Source organism: Leptinotarsa decemlineata, unplaced genomic scaffold (genome assembly GCF_025532065.1).
Source record: "Leptinotarsa decemlineata unplaced genomic scaffold, Ldec_3_MD MMD2_P_RNA_scaffold_7, whole genome shotgun sequence".
In the NCBI taxonomy this organism is placed as follows: Eukaryota; Metazoa; Arthropoda; class Insecta; order Coleoptera; family Chrysomelidae; genus Leptinotarsa; species Leptinotarsa decemlineata.
The window spans coordinates 5,571,110-5,588,739 of record NW_027412534.1 but is presented as its reverse complement, the minus strand read 5'-3'; the positions used below and the strand labels follow the sequence as shown (position 1 = coordinate 5,588,739).

At 33.7% G+C, this 17,630-nt stretch overlaps 1 protein-coding gene and 1 long non-coding RNA gene across 2 annotated transcripts in view; one reads left to right on the top strand and one right to left on the bottom strand.

The window, feature by feature from the left end:
- Window positions 1-17,630, bottom strand: part of LOC111515241 (uncharacterized) — a 127,648-nt gene that overhangs the window by 70,256 nt on the left and 39,762 nt on the right.
- LOC141480374 (uncharacterized) lies at window positions 7,407-7,748 on the top strand. Its single transcript, XR_012464300.1, has 2 exons — window positions 7,407-7,582; window positions 7,691-7,748. It is a non-coding gene; the product is annotated as an uncharacterized lncRNA (long non-coding RNA).

Here is a 17,630-nt window from a genome sequence, read left to right as displayed (position 1 = left end):
ACCATTTTGTGATGTGGACAATGATTCGAGTCATTGGGAATGTATCTGAAAGTGCCCGTGTCTTTCCTGTAAATGTCGAATTCTATTTCGTTCTGTTCGTTCCTTATGACCAATACATCTAAAAACGGCAACTTTCGTCCTTTTTCTACTTCATATGTGAATTTTATACTCTTACACCTGTTGTTTAGTGCTGAAAGGACATTCTCAATTCTGGTTATCCTTGTATCCATATTCGCTGTAGTGATGATGTATTTGCTGATGAAGTTATAAACTGAAAATGTTTAAATTGTTATCGAAAAATGAATGTTTCGTTTTGATTTCAGGCCGTTTAGCTATTGGCCTTACAGGGGCATGCCGTTGTGATGAACTTTGAAAATTTAAAATTGATGAAATGGAAGATCTTAATTTGGCCCTTTCAATAAAATTATCCCATACCAAAACCAAGGTTCCTAGAAATTTCACAATTTCAGGAGAATTCAACCAAATTTACAAAAAATATCTGAAGCTTCGACCATGCACAAATGAAACAGGCTTTTTTTAAATTACAAAAATAGCAAATGAACGAATCAGCCTGTGGGAATAAATAAATTTGGCACCATGGCGAAAGAAATAGCGAAATTTTTGCAATTACCGAACCCTGAATTATATACTGGCCACTGTTTCCGAAGGTCATCTGTGACTATTTTAGTTAATACATGGGCAGATCTTTTAACTTAAAATCGCCATACGAGTTGGAAATCCAGCAATGTTGCTGATCTTATATCGACAACTCCATAGCTAACAAAATGAAAATTTCAAAAAGTATAGTAGAATCCATTCAGCCTCCAGCGCCTTTAGAACCTCAACACAACAATGCTGTGGAAGCTCAGTACGTTTCCCCATCAACTTCAACTTCGACCGCAGCTAATGTTTTACCGAAAACATGTTGAAACAAAAGAAATTAGTTTTTTATCGACCTATTTTGGATATTTGTTACCTTTCACAATCTGAAAAATATAAAAATTATAATGGAGAACTTTATACAGTAACTTATCGGAGTAAATTTAAAAGTTTTTCCTTCCACACTTGGAAGGTAACAAATACCCAAAAAGAAGTCGATACAAAACTGATTTTTTCCTCCACAAAAAGGAATTACTTCACAAAATTGTTCAGATATAACTTTTAATAACTATTTTAAATCAAATATAAAAATGAGTTAATGACATACAAGTATTATTATATATGTATTTTAATTTTCAATACTTGAAAACAACGTAACCGTAGCAAAAGTACAGTGTACAATGTCTGAGAAAATGACATATTTCTCACTCGCTTGGTTCTGCGCTCGTGAGAAATATGTCGTTTTTCTCACTTGTTGTAGAATATATTGTAATTGATCGAAATAAAGATTTCGTAGCCCACAGTTTTATGGGGAATCACTTCAAAGCCAAATACGTAGTTTTTTGAGTAAACAAATGAATACATCGAGGAACGGTTCATTTTTGGTATAGTATGTAGTAGATACATAAACTCACATGAGAAATTCGCCAGGTATTCAAAAATGTAAAAATCTACAGGGTGTTACGTTAAAATCAGGTAAGTTGGTATATAGAAGTGCTGAAAAAACGCCATTGAATCCATTCGATGGAGCATATTTGAGAACCTATATTTGCCAATTCTCAGTATAAAAATCCTATTATTTTCGAAAATTCGGCTAACTGATCGTCATCGAGCTGTACCCTGTAGAGATTCTGACCTATAACTTTTTCTGTTATATTATTATACGTCATGATACCAACAAATAGCATGGGAATTTCGATACGGAGTATAAGAAACCAAATATTGTGTTAACTGATCCGAAGGACAAATTATTAAATATTCACTTTAATATGGAATGTTAAGAAATTTAGAGAAATATAATGGGTGAGAAGGTAATATTCCATTTGAAAAAGTTGCGGTAGAAATAGGAAAAGATGTATGTGGGGTATTACAGTTTTTATTATCAAACAAATATATACCGTTTTTTGGGAAAGAAAGTTTTTGGCTTTCTACTACTCCATCTGATACAAAATAAGGGGCTGAGAGAATCTTTCAAAAACTTTCTTTCCCAAAAATTATTCACTCCTAAAAATATAACCCCTTCAATTCAAATATATATCACTTTCAAAAAGTGTAAGTTTTCAGTTACCTACTTCGCTTACCCACAATCATGACAATTCAAAGAAAAATATAAAAATGATGCAATATCTTTCAGTAACCATCTCGTATTTTCAATGTCAATTATACTTACAACGAAATAAAATACCGAGGAATGGCTTGCCCGGCAACGTTCCCATGGATAAGTCAAGTTCGTTATTTAAGATTGTATTAGCTTATAATCCCACGATTTATCGAACTGCCTTTACGTGTTCTCTGCGAAAGCGATCTTGTGGCTCGCATTTAGAAGAGTAGACCAGGAATCGTGATTCTCATTCCTCTCACTTTTTATCCATATTTCTTCTTTATTCATGAATGCGTTCATTCATGAAGTTGGGGATGCTAGTAACATATCCTTCGGGTATCATGAAAACATTATAAAAGGTATACTCCTATGGTATTCACCTTACTATTAGAGTTTTATGTCTAAGAATGTTGAAACTGATCGCGCCTATAACATTTTTTAATCGACTCAGCTTTCAGGTGAATGAAATGGTATATCTCCACCTTAGTCATTTACAGTTATGAATATTTACCAAACGGATAAATGAGTTTCTCCTATTTTCCTAGACAAGAATATAGTTTTGAACATTTACATGTCATTCTATTCATGATGATAATTATACTATTTCCACAATACATTTTATTTCAGACGCATTTCGCTACACGGTAGCTCCATCTGTTAGTGGTGAGGTACGACTAACTGAAGACGTTACCATGTAGCAAGACGCGTTTTAAATAAACTTTATTATAGACATTCTGTAATTATCATCATGGATGATGTTATTATTTTTCATCGAGTACATTCATAATATTTCATTCTAATCATAAAGTGTTGTTTATTGTAAATTTTTGTATGACTCATAATATTTTTTCTGAACTGTGGAAAAGAGCCGTTGTGAAAATATTACCTAAAAAGTCAAATCCACTTGAATTCAAAGACTTGCGTCCAATAAGTATCCTGCCAACTTTATCGAAAATACTCGAAAGGGCTATAGAAGTACAATTAAAGAAACATGTTGATCAGTTTTCATTATTACCTATAACGCAATCTGGATTTCGGAAAAACTATAGTTGTACAATGGCACTCCTCCATATTATTGATGATATTATACGAGCTACGGACAAAGGTGAGTGTACTGTTTTGGTCATGTTAGATTTCAGCAGAGCTTTTTATACTATCAACCATAATTTATTGCTTGAAATTCTACTTTATATAGGACTGTCGTCCTATATAAAGTAGAATCTCATAGCATCATACCTTAGGGGTCGTAAACAAATGGTTTTAGTTGATGGGCTATCCTCCAATTATATGGATTTGAAATGTGGAGTACCCCAGGGTTCCATTTTGGGGCCATTGCTTTTTGCTATATATACTTCCTGCCTAGTGAAAACTCTTCAGATTTGTAATGTACACCCATATGCGGATGATACTCAAATTTATTATAGTTTTCACCCCAGTACGGTAGTAGAGTCATGTGACCTTATAAATGAGGAACTTAATAAATTCGTTGAAGTTGCAGAGGATCACTGTCTTAGAATTAATTGCAGTAAATCTAATGTTATTCTTTTTGGCAACAATAATAAAAGAGATGAGATTTCTGATAGTGTAAATATTGTAATAAAAAATGAAGTACTTCAAAACGTAAGTGAAGCCAAAAGTTTAGGTATAATATTAGACTCCAATTTAAAATTTGAAAAATACATAAATCAGCTTATTCAACGTGCATACTTCACTCTTAAAACTATATATGGCAATAGATATTTACTTCCTTTTCAAATTAAATCAAATTTGTGTGAGTCATTAATACTGTCCGTATTTAATTATGCAGATGTACTCTACGGTCCATTCTTGTCCAGCCAATATCAAATGAAATAACAAAAAGTACAGAACTCATGCTTACGATTATTATTTGGTATCCGCAGAAGAGAACATATTTCACACAAATTAAAAGATAATGGTTGGCTAAATATGAGTAATAGAAGGAGATTACATGCTGCTGTTCTTTTTCAAAAAATTATTTTCGATAAAACACCCTCATATTTGCACAGAAAAATCACCTATCGATCCGATACACATAATCTAAATATCCGATATAAAGGAACCCTTTCACCGCCAATATTCAGATTAGAAATATTCAGGCGTAGTTATACTTATCAAATATGTTCAATATACAATCAGGTCCCTACCATGTTCAAATCTTACAGTTTGCAAAGATTCAAGAAGGCCTGCAAGAAACACTTGTTTTCAATGCAGTCCTGATATCGTACGATGGAAATTATATTAGAAATAGCTTCATTTATTTAACTTTCTTTTTTTTTCTTCTTCAATTCTGTTATATTGTTAAGTTCAACACACCTAGCGATGTACTTAAGGTTAAGTGGAAGAACAGTTTATGAGCTGATTTTATATCATATTATAAACTGAACTTCCCCTTTTGCTTTGGGCCAAATTCATATCATATGTGTATTTTTTTTTTGTTCTATGTATGTAAGAAATAAAGTCGTTTATTATTATCATTATTATTATTGTTATTATTATGAAAAAAGGCAGTGGATAAGATACATGATGAAAGGAAAGGCGTGCAAAATGACATAATAGTTAGAAAAATCAATCTTCATTCATTAATAATTTCGAACTCTTTATACAGGCTGATTCACGGTGGATGGCACATTAGACGTTTCTGGTGAACCAGACAACGGATCACTTTGAAAATTTAATGGAGGGCATATTCGGACATTCTCTAGCCAACTAAAATATTTTCGACAATGCGGTGTTGCCGCTTCTATTAGAAAGCATTAGCAACTTTGATTTTTCAAATGGAACACTCTGTATATAATATTATTTTTGGAATCTCCAACAATTGCCCGACAACTTTTCTTGATATTTCCCTATACCTATCTGTTACCGTTTTCGAAATAAAAATTAATTTCAATTTTTTTCTTCTAAAATCATGACTTCTAAAAATGCCGATATCTTTTAGTTAAGAAGTACTATGATATCGAAATTTGGTTTGGAGTTAGGTGATACTTGGACACTTCCCACACGTCAGCCTAATCTCCGTTACTTCAATACAGGGTGGTAAAAAAATACAGTTTTTTCGTTTGCTTGAAAAAGTTGCTGAAATTTGATTATTTCAAATGGAACACCCTGTATATTATTGAAAATTCGGAAAGCTGCTGAAATTTGCTTCTCGTTCCCCACTACGGATTCAATATCCCCCGGAGCGTAGGGCAACACCGGTGTCTCCTCAATACCGTAAGAGTGCCGTAGATGTTAATATAACACTCTTAGGGCCGCGTTATGTCGATGGATATATGCCGAGACCGCATATGCTGGACATGCTGATAGCAAGTGCATTAGGGTCTCGGGTGCCTGGCGGCAGGCCCTGCACCTTGTGTCAGGAACCTCTATACCTCAAAGATATCCACATTTTCCAACATATATGAATTAATTTTAAATATCATATAATAATTGAACCATTTGTATTATGCCGTTGCTAATAACCCTAGCGGTTGATGCAACTTTCTTTAAATAAAAAAAAAAACTTTATACTGGGCATAAGTTTTGAAGATCATCTATCGCCCTGTAAGTGCATGCAGGTCGATATCTCATTGCTTTGCAGAGGCATGAAGGGTGGAAGTCAACATTTACCTGTAACAGTAATGGCAATATGAACGTGGATAAAGAATCCTTGATACCATCTGTTGATGATATTCAACTCTTCGAGTTACACTAATAATTTTATTACCAAAAATTTAATTTGTTCATGAGAATTGTTCGAAATATGATTATAGATATTCAGTTTTGTAACTTTTCGTTACAAAATTAAATGAAATGCAGATGATGAGCAGATTTCAACAAATTATGAAACGTATGGTCTGAAGCTTATGATTCAGGAGCTACAAATTATTTGTGTTTAAAAACGTGCCACCTTGAATAACTTTTAGAAAAATGATTTTCAGGAAAAATAAAAAACCACCTTGACAATAGTATACAGTAGGATATATTTTAACATATTCACGTTTTATCTAACTTTCCCCATCTCAACCCCAGAAGATGTCATCATTTTTTTAATGGATCAATTGTTTTGTATTATTGGATGTTCCATGATAAACATGTGTTAGGAATCACACGTTAAAAGGTAAGACCTCGTTAATCCCTAGCTCGCACAAGTTTCTACTTCTGAGGGTTGTCGTTCGTAGGGGTGCGACAGCTGGTTAACGGAAAAACAGATTTTAAACAGAAACAGAAACAGATTTCAACAAAGTAGAATACATTATGGTATAAAGCTCATAGTTTGGAAACTAAAAGTTATTTGAGTTGAAAACTAGCCACCTTTAATGAACTTCTGAACAATCTATTACCTAGGTTTCATAGGTATTTTTGTATACTTAAAAAAGTCTTAGTTTGCCTAGCTAACTCTGAATTCGACATTCTCTCCATTTTGTATTTGTCTTATTCTACAATAATAATTACCTACCAAGTGAAGTTACAATTGGTGTTTCTGTTCTTGTGAATTTTTGAGAAGCAATGGTTTATAAGCTTCGATAATGGATTGAAATAGTGTGAGTTTGTACTACCAGAATGGAAATAGTACTAGACCTGCTGCCCGTATGTTCAAGATACTCATACAGGAAGAAATGTACGACAAAAATACGTTTCGGAATTATTGAACAAATTTATGGAAACAGGATCTGTAAACAATAAAAAGCATAACCGTTCAGGGGTTGTCAACGATTGAGCTATTTGTACTGCAGTTTTAGGGCACGTTGGTCTAATGGAAAATTCGCAATTTCTTACTAAGTTATAGAATCATGATTCAGTCGTACACATGTTTTTAGGATCCTTCATAAATACAAATTTCATCCTTATACGATCAGACTAGTTCATGAATTGAACGAAGATGATTTCGATAGACGTATCGAGTTTTGTGAAAGTCTCACTGAACGGATATAAAATGTGTTTTTCGGATTAATGTACGTTCAGTTTATACAGTCAAATTCATTCCCAACCACGTCAAAAATTGAATGTTTGGACAGGCATTTCAGGTGACCACATCATAGGAATATTACTGGAGTTTTGTCACATCACCAAATCGTTATTTTTAACACCTCGACACGTGTTTCGATCACCAAGTGATCATCTTCAAAGAGGAAGATTAAAACTAAGGACTTGTGCGAGCTAATCCTATTTATGCTATAAAGGTAACTCATACAGGTAAACCTGTTCAGTATTTATATTCATTATTATTTGTTTACTCTCTCATTTACCCTGTATATAATTATATTTAGTTTGATGTTCAGTTGTTGTAACTAAAACAAAGAGAATAAAAAAAACTTTTTTGACTGACATTGAATTTCAATATTTCGTTCTTCGAGACCGGATTTAACTTAGATATTCCAGGTAAAATACAACATTAATTGGTCCTTCGAGCCGGATTTAACTTAGATATTCCAGGTAAAATACAACATTAATTGGTCCTTCGAGCCGGATTTAACTTAGATATTCCAGGTAAAATACAACATTAATTGGTCCTTCTACGCCTTTACCGAATCAACCTATTGAGACATGTCAAAAAATCGAAGAAGCGAGAGATTAGTGGAAAAACGGGAAAAGGAAGCGATTTCTATCAGTAGTGAAAGGGAACAAGACAACATTTCTTCCCGTGGCTTACAGTTGGAGCAGAGTAATGACATTGATGACAAAAACTCCACTTGTAAGTACTCACATGCAGACAGCAAGAAGAAAATGTCACGGCAGGGTTCCATTCAAGAAAAGAAATCGATTAAGTCCAAAACTAGTAGCGCCCGTTCAGAAAAAGTCAAAAAAGAATTGATGATTCAGACAGAAATCAAGAAGAAAGAATTGGAGCAGAAATTATTGAAGAAAGAACAAGAGATTCTCGACTTACAATTAGCCTTCAAGTTGTCACAAATAGAATATGAATCTTTGGATGTATCAGTGGAAGATGAGTCTCCATCATGTGGATCAGGGTCAGTGATTAACAATGGTTCGAATGTTCAAAAATGGGTAAACGAGTTCACTTGGAATGGTCATAATGACACAAAAAATTGCACGCCTTGCTGTTCTCAGGTATGTGAACCATTTTCTACATTGTCAAACGCAGAAATATATCCTACTCCGAAAAATGCAAACAACTGTCAAAATGACGTTAGGAAAAATTTCAATTCAGGAGAAATGTCTAGTCAATCAATTGACAATAATGACATAAAGAAAATTTTGACTAGACAGAGTGTTCCGAAAGACTTGCCGAATTTTAATGGGGATCCTACAGAGTGGCCCAATTTCATTCACCAGTTTGAAAATTCTACTGCTTTGTGTGGTTATTCAAAAGAGGAGAATCAAAGCAGGTTACAGAAATGTCTTAAAGGTCCTGCCAAAAAAATAACACAAGCATTATTAATACTTCCGCAAAATGTTGATAAAGTAATAGAATTATTAAAAAATAGATTTGGTCGATCTGAACATATTATTACTTTATTACTCGATCGTTTGAAAAAATTTCCAATAATTAAGGAAGATAAATTAGATATTTTGATAGCATTTTCAGACGAAGTTAAAAATTTTGTATATACTGTCATTGGAGGAGAATGAACACTTATGTAATCCTTTGCTATTAGAAGAACTTCTGAATAAATTACCGACTTCTTACAAATTGAATTGGGTAGAATATATTACTGAGAAGACAGTAAAAAATAAACTCATTAAATTTTGTTCATGGTTAGGATCTAAAGCTAATGCAGCTTGTCAACTTCAAATTCCACAAATTTCAGAATTCAAGGCTAATAAAGAAAATTACAGGAATAAAGATATCACTTTAGCCACAAAATTTGTTAGCAAAAAATGCATTTGCTGTAAAGATCAATTTCATGGTTTATTTTCATGTCATGTTTTCAAGTCGTTTTCCGTTGATGAAAGATGGTCCTTTGCGACAAAGAATAGAATTTGTTTTTCTTGCCTGACACCTTTTCATGGTTTGAAAAATTGTAGAAGAAAAAAGATATGTACAGTAGATGGATGCAAGAGAGTACATCATGAGCTTTTACATAAAAATGAAGAGAATAGAGAAACAAATTCTACTTCGCAAGTCACTGATATTGAAACCAATTGTCATTTCATCAAATAGACGAGTGTTACTTAAAATTTCACCAGTCTCTATTTCGAATGGCAAAAAAGAAATTGATACATATGCTCTTTTGGACGATGCCTGTACCATAACTTTAATTGATAAAGATCTCGCTGATGATTTGGATCTTGATGGTCCTCAAAAGTCTTTATGTATCCAATGAACAAATAATCAGACAGAAGAGCAGGATGACTAAAGAATTGTTACTTTCAAAATATCTTCAAAAACGTGTAATTCTAATTCGAATTTTTATTTGAGGCATGTTCGAACGATCAAAAATCTTTCATTGCCAAAACAAACTGTCGATATTTCTTTGAAATATCCTTATATTTACAACAAAATACAATCTATGATCGATATACGTCCTAAAATTTTGATTGGTCAAGACAATTGGCCATTGTTGGTAAGCAAGAAAATAATTTCGGGGCCTTGGCATGGACCCGCACTCACGAAAACATTGTTAGGTTGGGTAGTTCACGGAAATTTACATCATAGTAATGATAATATGAATACATTTGTTTGTTTTGTGGATTTGAAAGAAAAAGATGAATTAGACATTCTCCATGACCTGATTAAAGAACAATGGAAAATGGAATCATTTCCTACTTCAAGACAATCTTTATCCAGAGAAGACATTAGAGCTCAAGAGATCATGGATTCTACAATGCGGAGAATAGGTGACACGTTTGAAACAGGACTGCTTTGGAAAAAGAGTAATCATCATTTACCGGAAAATGCCATAAGAAGACTCGTTTGTACGGAAAGGAGAATGCACAAAGATGAAGAATTTGGTCGAATGTATTGCGAAAAGTTTGAAGATATGATTAAGAAAAATTATATATCGAAAATTTCTAATTCAGAAGATAATCTCAACGACGGAAAAATCTGGTATTTGCCACACTTCGGTGTCATGAATCCAAACAAACCCAATAAATTACGAATCGTATTTGATGCCTCTTCGAAAAGTAATGGTAATTCCTTAAACGACTTTCTGCTGACAGGACCGGATTTGTACAATTCACTTCAAACAATTCTTCTGAATTTTAGAATCAAAAGATATGCGTTTTCAGCAGACATCAAAGAAATGTTTTCGAGAGTGAATGTCCGGAAAGAAGACAGATCAGCACAGAGAATTTTATACAGAGGAATGCGAAGAGATGATGATCCAGATATATATGAAATAAATGTGGTATTTTTTGGTTCATCGTGTGGCCCGTGTTTAGCCCAGGAGGCCAAGAACAGAAATGCCAAAGAATTCCAAGAAGAATATCCTGTAGCAGTCAAAGCCATCATCAATGATCATTATATGGATGATTATCTTGGGGGAGCAGATAATGTCCAGGAGGCAAAACAATTGATAAGGGACGTAATATATGTACATAGTAAAGGTGGATTCACTATATGTAATTGGATTTCCAATAACCCGATTTTATTTCAAGGCATAGATGACTCACTATTGGCCAAATTTGACAAAAATTTGAATTCTTCAGAGGAAAGAATTCTGGGTATATGGTGGAACCCCAAAAAAGATATCTTTCAATTCAAAACAAAATTCCATAAAATTGACAAAAATTTATTGGAAGGTAACAGAAGACCGACAAAACGAGAAGTACTCAAGATCGTCATGTCAGTCTTCGATCCCCTCGGATTTCTCGCAAACTTTTTGATACAAGGTAAAATCATATTACAGAAAACATGGAGAAGTCAGATAGGATGGGACCACGAAATACCAGACAGTTTGATTATCAAATGGGAGAAATTCATACAAGATTTGAGGAGTGTTGATGATTTTAAATTGCCAAGACAATATTGTGAAATGAATAGGTCCGATTCTGAAATTCAGCTTCATATCTTCTGTGATGCCTCTGAGAATGCGTATGCAAGTGTCGCATATTTGAGATGGTCTGGAAAAGATGGCATTAAAGTTTGTTTTTTGAACGCACGAACCAGAGTATCACCAATAAAACCACTATCTATACCAAGACTTGAACTACAGGCAGCATTAATTGGATCACGGCTGGGTTCAAGCTTAAAAAGCGTTTTGAACTTAAAAATTGATGATACAATATATTGGACTGACTCGAAAACAGTATTATATTGGATTCGGTCGGAAGCTCGACGCTTCAAAATGTTCGTAGCGCAACGTTTGGGAGAAATTCAAGAGCTCACGAATACTTGTGATTGGAGATATGTTGGAAGAAAAGAAAACGTGGCAGATGAAGCAACAAAGCAGTACTCGAAGATGGATTTTTCTCTTGACTGTAGGTGGTTAAAGGGACCAGAATTTTTGTACATGACCGCAGAATTTTGGCCTGTTGAAGAAAAATTCAGAACAAATAATAATGGACAAAAAGTAGACATAGAAGAAAATAATGTACTGGTTCATGTAAATATGAACGATAAAGGAAATGTAGTTACGACTGATCCAAATAAATTCTCTAAAAAGCAAAAATTATTGAGATCAGCCGCTTGGATATATAGATTCATACAAAATTGTAAAACAAGAGCAAAAACTCCGGGTGAATTAGAAGTATCAGAATTAAATCAAGCTGTCGCCTGTATACATTGGATTGTTTCCTTGATGAAGAAGGCTTGATCAGATTGAGTGGAAGATTAGATAACTCCAAACTTTTAGACGAAACACAAAATTACGAAACTGCTTATATTTTATTATCACGAGAAGTTCAATCACCATGGACAAGATACTGTATTCAATAGCATGAGACAAAAGTTTTGGATACTACGTATGCGACAAGCTATCCGCAGTTGCTGGACAAACTGCCAAAAGTGTAAGAACAGGAAATCCTTGCCGAAACCTTCGATTATGGGACAGCTTCCAACATGTAGAATAGAACGGACAGTGAGACCTTTTATAAAAACTGGAGTTGATCATTTTGGACCTCTTTTAGTTTCAGTCAAGAGAAGTCGGGAGAAGCGATATGGGGTGATATTCACTTGTATGGTTACACGAGCAATTCACTTAGAGATTGCACACGACCTGAGCACGGATGGTTTCATTCATGTTTTTCAACAATTTGGTAGTAGACGAGGTTTTCCGCAAGAGATGTATAGTGACAATGGAGGGAATTTTAAAGGAAGTAACAGAGAACTTCAAAAAAGTTTGGAATCGTTTGACCAAAATAAAATAAAGGAATTTTGTACGCTGAAAAATGTGAAATGGTTTTTCAACCCACCATTAGCTCCTTTCATGGGTGGATCATGGGAGAGTTTGATAAAATCTATCAAGAAAAATGTGTCGGAAGTTCTTACAACAAGATACCCCCAGGAATATGTTTTAAGGACAGTATTTGCAGAAGTTGAGAATATTTTGAACTCGAGACCACTTACCCATGTACCCAATGATCCATATCATCTATATGGAGGCTCTAACTCCAAATCATTTTTTGATTGGAACTTGTTATTCAGCGTTACCTTGTGCTGAAACTGATGAAAGGGATTTGTGTTTATTGAACAAATGGAAGGCAGCACAAAAGCTCACAGATTTATTTTGGCAAAGGTGGGCTGAAGAATATCTACCATCTCTAGCAAAACGAGATAAATGGCACCAGCAGAGAAGAAATGTCAAAATAGGGGATATTGTTCTATTTTATGACTCCAATAGTCCACGGAACATTTGGCTGAAAGGAAGAATTACAAATGTTCACCCTGGGAAGGATGGCAAAATTAGAGTGGTTGATGTTGTTACAGCTTCTGGAACAACATTCAAGCGAGCTGTATCTACACTTTGCATACTTGATGTATTCAAAGAGAAGTGTCCCGAGAATAATCAGATTTGAAGTAATTTCTTTCATTCGAATCAATTACTGAGGGAGAGAATGTTCAGTATTTATATTCATTATTATTTGTTTACTCTCTCATTTACCCTGTATATAATTATATTTAGTTTGATGTTCAGTTGTTGTAACTAAAACAAAGAGAATAAAAAAAAAACTTTTTTGACTGACATTGAATTTCAATATTTCGTTCTTCGAGACCGGATTTAACTTAGATATTCCAGGTAAAATACAACAAAACCATCCACGCATACCAACCTGAATTAATTTTACAATTTTGCCTTATCTATTATTTTACAATACATGTTTATATAAAACAATTTTCAGCTATATGAAAATTAATTTTTCACAATATTGCCTATATTTTATATATATATAACATACTATATAGCTTGTTAAAATGAAATAAAACAATGTTGTTGGGTTTATTGATTACTACATAAGGACACATTGAAAAAATAAATTTGGATAGGCAATATTGTGAAATTGATTTTTATGTAGCTGAAAATTGTTTTATATAAACATATATTGTAAAATAATAGATACGGCAAAATTGTAAAATTAATTTAGGTTGGTATGCCTGAAAGGTTTACCTGTATGAGTTACCTTTATAGCATAAATAGGATTAGCTCGCACTAGTCCTTAGTTTTAATCTTCCTCTTTGAAAATGATCACTTGGTGATCGAAACACGTGTCGAGGTGTTAAAAATAACGATTTCTTGTTGGGAAAAAACTCCAGTAATATTCATTATTACACCAAAGGTTCCAAACAGTGCATCATAAGCACATCATAGGACCTTTTCCTATCGGTGATAATTTGACTAGTGATAAATATTTGGATATGTTGGAGAATCGAATAATACTATGCATCAATAGGGCAATTGGGTAGGATGTAAATTTATTCGAAAACAAAATAGTTTTTCAGCAGGATGGTTCACCTCACCATTATGCAGCTCACGTGCGACAATTTTTGGATGATCATTTTCCTGGTCACTGGTTTGGCAGAAGAGGTCCTGAAGGAATGGCCACTAAGGTCTCCGAATCTCACCCCTGTAGATTTATTTCTATGGGGTCATTTGGAGTCTAAAGTTTATGAGATAGAATCGACAATATTACAAGATTTGAGAGAGAATATCATGAGGCATTGCAGATATATAACTCCCGAGATTCTCAACCATGTAAGGGCGGTTATGGAAGCTCGTTTGTCCCATTGCATGGAAGTTGGTGGAAACATTTTTGAACATCCACTATAGAAAGTTTTTTTCTCCTCATTGTCCAGTCATCGATTGTGATTCAAGAAAACATTAAAAAATCACTTTTTCTGATTTATTGCTTCCATATTTGTCTCTAGAACGAATATTTCAAAATGTGGCCTCCTGTATAATTGTTGACCTGGTTTTTTATTTTTCCTGCAAATCATTGTTTCAAAATTCATTCAGGGTAGCTCGTTTTCGACTCAAATAATTTGTAGCTCCCGAATCATAAGCTTCTGACCATATGTTTTATACTTTGTTGAATTCTGCTCATCATGGAGCATCTGTTAATGCGAAACAATATAGGGTGATACATTTGAAAAAATTGGTGACATGCTCTGGGGGCGTGATAGGGGACGTAACATCAAATATAAATATGTCAAAATGTGTTCCCCTGTATACTATTGTTGACGTGTTTTTTATTTTTCCTGGAAATCATTGTACCAAAAGTTATTCAGTGTGGCTCGTTTCCAATGGAATGCACTGTATTTCATTTTCAGAAAAATTGTTTCTAGAAAAATTAAAATAAGGTAAACCCAAGGTATTGAAAATTTCCATACAGAAGGCAATTATGTGGCATGTAAGCCGTGATGGCTTCTTCCAGACAAAACTTGACTAACCATCCAAAATGACATTTCTACAGTTCTTACAATATAAAATTTTCATTTCAAAAGAATATACTATTGAGTTGATGCAAATGGAATTTTTGGAAGAAGTTTCCAGGCATGTTGATCTGCAAATTTGAATTTTCGAACCCAGATATTAATTTAATTACCAGTGTTGTTCATGTCGAAGAATTTCAAGAACGAGGTTTTAATGATGAACGAGAACGGGAATGTTTCCTACTCATTCATCAAACTCAGACACCTATTTATGCAGCTGCAGTTTCGTAAGAAGGTATCATCTTTCCCTCCAACCAATTTCCTGAAGTCTTTGAAGTCCACTAGATACTCGTTAGGACAACAAGAGGATTGTTCCGAATTCTTGGAGTTCTTGTTGAATACTCTTGTTGAGCAAAACAATAGCAAAATCAATACTCCTGACCGCTCTGGATTGAATGATTCCGTACAGTCCATCTCGTCTTGTGTTTGTGAATCTTTTGCTGGAAAAATCCTCACTTGTTCACTTTGTAGTAAATGTTCGAGACGTAGCGAAAACTTATGTGAATTTCTGGAACTTCATCTCGCTTTTCCTATTATGACTAATAACCAGTCCGTGCAAAGCTTATTGTTAAATCATCTGAAAATAGAATTTTCAACAAGTGATGATCGACTGTATTGCAAACTAACTGACTGTTATGAGGAAACAAGTATAGCTGAGACACCAGTCAATCTAATAATAACACTGATGATCTTCAAACTCCGACGGAAGCAAGAAACTCTTTGGAAGGTTCGAAATAAATATTACTGGAGTTTTTTCCCAACACCAAATCGTTATTTTTACACCTCGACACGTGTTTCGATCACCAAGTGATCATCTTCAAGAGGAAGATAAAACTAATAACTACTCAAAACTAAAGCTACTTATACTAATTAGGTACATCATACAGGTAGATAATCAGTAATACCACCTATACAAGTGTACCACCCTAAATTAATTTTACAATTGGCCTTTCTATTATTTACAATATGTCCTTATGTATGTTTAAATGTTATAACTATATATAGAACAATTTTCAGCTATATAAAATTAGTTTCACAATATTGCCTATCTAAATATATTCACAATGTGTCTTTTTGTAGTAATCAGTAAACCCAACAATATTATTTCAACAAGCTTATGCTATTTGGTATTGGTCCGTTGTCGTTATTCATAATATTATTATGTTTAAATTTCACTAGTTCGGACTTCCATTGTCTACTATATAAAATGATTTGAAATCCCTGAAACAAGTAAAAAAGAATAATTAAAAAAGAATAGTTGAAAATAACAATTATATTAAGCAACAATAAACCTGAAATGCAATGATAGTGAAATAACCTACAAGTAAAAATATAATAATTGAATAAATAAAAATTAACGGAATGCAAAAAGAAAATAATAAAAAATAAAAAAGTGTAGAGATTCCAAGTCCCGTTAGTTCACGACGTTTCGATTGTTGGTATCTACAATCGTCTTCGGCAGTCATCACCCGAAAAATATAATGGGCGACTGCTGATTTTTCAAATCTTCCATATTTTAAGTGTGCTATGTGTTCCTTATATCTCACTTTAATAGATCTTAGATTATGAATAACGACAACGGACCAATACCAAATAGCATACTATATAGCTTGTTGAAATAATATTGTTGGGTTTACTGATTACTACAAAGAGACACATTGTAAATATATTTAGATAGGCAATATTGTGAAACAAATTTAATATAGCTGAAAATTGTTCTATATATAGCTGTACCATTTAAACATACATAAGGACATATTGTAAATAATAGAAAGGCCAATTGTAAAATTAATTTAGGGTGGTACACTTGTATGGATGGTATTACTGATTACCTACCTGTATGATGTACCTGATTAGTATAAGTAGCTTTAGTTTTGAGTAGTTATTAGTTTTATCTTCCTCTTGAAGATGATCACTTGGTGATCGAAACACGTGTCGAGGTGTAAAAATAACGATTTGGTGTTGGGAAAAACTCCAGTAATATTCATTACTACACCAAAGGTTCCAAACAGTATATCACAAGGTTCGAAATAGATGAACATTTCTATCTAGCAGACCACTATTATAATATTCATGCAGTCATTGTTCACTGTGGTTCTGGCGTTGAATTTGGTCATTATTACGCCTTGGTTAAAGACGAAACGGACTGGTTTAAGTTTGACGATAGTCGTGTCACGAAGTGTTCTGGCGATGCATTGAATTCATTGGAGCCTCTGGAGACACCCTACATTTTGTTTTATAAGAGAGAGGACATTGGTAGATCAAGATCTTCAGATGATGTGGTGCTGCAGGTTTCTCCGGGTTTTCCTGCAGCTGAAAAAGAAAATGCGCCACTAGAATCAATGAAGTCGCCCCGGAGCGCCAATTAGTTTTTATTGTTGTTTTTATTTTTATCGTTGTTTTAATAAATCATTATTTAAAAAAAAAAATTGAGAAATAATTATATTTTTTCAGATTGGTTTATATTTATTTGTAAATCATCAGTTCTGATATTGAAAATTACCTACTCCTTCGATAAAAAGATGGAAAAATCATGTGCCTTCTATGGACAAAGCCTTATAAGATTTGCATACAACATTGTGTGTACCAAGATAC